The sequence below is a fragment of the Pteropus alecto genome, unplaced genomic scaffold (assembly GCF_000325575.1).
Source record: "Pteropus alecto unplaced genomic scaffold, ASM32557v1 scaffold43, whole genome shotgun sequence".
Taxonomy (NCBI): domain Eukaryota; kingdom Metazoa; phylum Chordata; class Mammalia; order Chiroptera; family Pteropodidae; genus Pteropus; species Pteropus alecto.
Window position 1 is genome coordinate 8,338,239 of NW_006435764.1, and position 3,232 is coordinate 8,341,470.

Consider the following 3,232-nt stretch of genomic DNA (forward strand, 5'->3'; position numbering starts at 1 on the left):
TGAATGGCACACTTAAAAATGGTTAAGGCAGAAAAGTCTGTGTTGTGTGTATTTGACCACAATAAAAATTTTCGAAAGAAATAAAAGAGGATGATGGTAGATATCAAAGTTCTACTCTACCAGGTTGATTTAAAAGGATGATGTAAACGTTTTCTTTTAAAATGTCAGTATTTAAAAGACGACATTGAGTATGAAATATGAATCACATCCTGCTTCATCAGATTTTTGATGAAACATTTCAGAAAACAACTTGGCAATGTGTGAGGACCTATGGTGTAGCTTTCTTGAAAGCATTCCTCCAGGGGTAAGCGAACTTCCGCCCTTGAGCCTGGTGCTCGGTTTTATGTGGCCTGCAAACTGAGAATGGTTTTTCCATTTTTAAAGATTTGAAAAAAAAGTAAAAAGAAAAATATTTTGTGACATACAAAAATGATATGAAATTCGAATTTTAGCATCCATGGAGGCTGAGCGGAACACAGCCGTACTCATTCATTTACATCCTGTCGGCCGCTGCGTTCTGTTTTTGTTTTGGTTTTCTGTTTTGTTCCTTAGATTCCACATAGACATGCCATCATATGGCATTTGTCTTCCTCTGTCTGACTTACTCCACTCAGCACACTACCCTCTAGGTCCATCATGCAAAGTCTTTTCTCATCCCTTTATTTTTAGCCGGTGAGTGTCTTTGGTTCTGAATTGTAGGCAGCATATGGAGGGGTCTTGTTTTCTTATCCATTCAGCCACTCTCTCCATTGACTGGAGCACTTAATGCTTTTTCATTTGAAGTACTCAAGTTAATAGCTATGTAGTTATTGCCATTCTTTATTCATATTTTTGCTACACATTTTCTCTTCCTCTTAAAAAAAGACCCTCCAACAGTTCCTGGTATGCTGGCTCTCTTCTTCTTAAAAAAGACCCTCCAACAGTTCCTGGTATGCTGGCTTGGTGGTGATGAACTATGTTAGCTTTTTTTTTTTCTGTCTGGGAAGCTCTTTATTTGTCCTTCGACTCTAAATGGTAGCTTTGCTGGATAAAGTAATCTTGGTTGTAGATTCTAGGTTTTCATCGTTTTGAATTTTTTGTGCCAAGCCCTCTGTTCTGCAAAGTTTCTTTTGAGAAATCAGCTGCCTGTCTTATGGGAGCGCCCTTGTAGGTAACTAACTGCTTTTCTCTTGCTGCTTTTCAGATTCTTTGCATTTAATCTTTGGCATTTTAATTACGATGTGTCTTGGTGTGGGCCGCTTTGGGTTCATCTTTTTGGGGACTCTCTGAGCTTCCTGGAGTTGCATGTCTATTTTCTTCACCAAGTTAGGGAAGGTTTCCATCATGATTTCTTCAAATAGGCTTTCAACTTCCTGCTCTTCTTCTCCTTCTGGTACCCCTACGATGCGAATGCTGTTTTGTTTGACGTTATCTCATAGGCTCCTTATATTATCTTCATTATTTTGAATTTGTTTTCTTGGTACCATTCTGTTGGGTGCCCCATCCTCTATCTCAGGGATCCTTGATCCTTGCTTCCTCCGCTCTGTTGATTCCCTCCAATGCACTCTTCATCTCAGATACTGTATTCTTCATTTCTGATCGGTTCCCTTGTATAATTTCCATCTCCGTTTTAATGTTTTTATTCATTTTTTTAAATCTCTTTGTTAAAGTTCTCCCTGCGTTCCATGACTCTTCCCCTAAGTTCCTTGAGCATCCTTATAACCGGCATTTTGAACGCCGCATCTGGTATGTTGCTTGTCTCCATTTTGGTGAATTCTTTTTCAGAATGGAGTAGTTTTGAAAGAGACCTTATGGCCAGCAAATTCTGAACTATTTGCTCTCTGGCCATTTATAGAAAAAGTTTGCTGACTGCTGTCCTAGACCCCAGACTCAGGGAAGCTGCCTCATGGCTCCAGCTCTGCTCCTAACCATGGGTAAATTGTTCTACCACTCCAGGCCTCAGAGTTCTCTAGAAAAAAAATCACATTCTTTGGACAAAGTGGCCTCTGAGTTCTCTTCCAGCTCGAAAAATTCAGAAGACCAGGAGAACAATTCGTACTCAGTTGTTAATGTCTGGTACCACCTAGTAGTACTCGCCTTTAAAGATGTCCCCTGAAGAGGCAACTCCTTAACTCCAAGGGACGACGTGCTAGCAAACACCAGGATTTCAGGCACTTGCTGGAGAAGGTGCTGGTGATTTTGGTGAAGGGACTCCTCCTCAGCATCGTGCCATTTCAGTGTTTGTGGTAAACAGATGAAGGTTTGTACAAATCAATCTGTCCAGATACAAATACCCGCTGACTTCCCCACAGGCCAGTCTTGGTCTATTCCAAGCCCACAAGCTTCCTAGGCCTTGTAGATGCCTCACGGAAGGCCAGTCACGGAACAGACAAGAAACAGCACGGAGCTTAAGCTAGCCCCTCCCCTGATGCCAGGCCAGGCAGTGGGATGGACACAGCCTGTCTGGTTTACATCCCCTCAGAGACTTTTCATCCCCTCTGTCTCTGTCTATGGGATGCTCCCCTCTTGTATGGGGTCGGCAGGGAGCTGTGGAGGTGCCACCTGAGTTATGAGCAGATCGGGGACAGGACACACCCAGCAGGCCCTGATGTTCCTTGTGCCCTGGAAGGGGACAGTACAACCACCAACCCACTGACTTTGGCTATGCACCAGGGTCTCAGCCAGAAGGAGGCACGATAAACAGAAGGAGGGGTGGCCTGGGCGTTCAGTCTTCCTCTGCCTCCCCCCAGCTTCCTCCCACCAGGGCACCAGCCATACTCTGCTTCCCCATGGGTCAAATGCGGCCAAAGCTGGCTTTTGTGGAGGGAGAGACTGGAAGGAATTGGGAGGTGGTGGCAAACCAGTGCCAACAGGGGACCAGCCTGAGTGACAAGCGGCCCTGCGCCATCTCAGATGGCCACCTCTCCTTGTTCCATCCCAGGCCAGTTGTAGTAGAACGTTGAGATTCCGGGCCTGGCATTGCCAAAATTCCCAATTTTTCCAAAGAAATCAGAAATCTAGAATCGTTTGTGAAATTTCCTGATTTTCAAATATTGGTAGTTCATTTTTTTAAAAAATTAAAAACATTGAGCTGGCCTCAAAAAGCACTTCCGCGAGTCAGATGTGGGCTCCAGGCTGCGGGTTCGAGACCTCTGGGAGGGAGAAGCCTGCACTTCAGACGCAGGGTGGGACTCGCACCTCACTCTGGCGCTGACAGCGAGGCCTGGGTCCTATCCCCAGGGCCCCCGCGCGT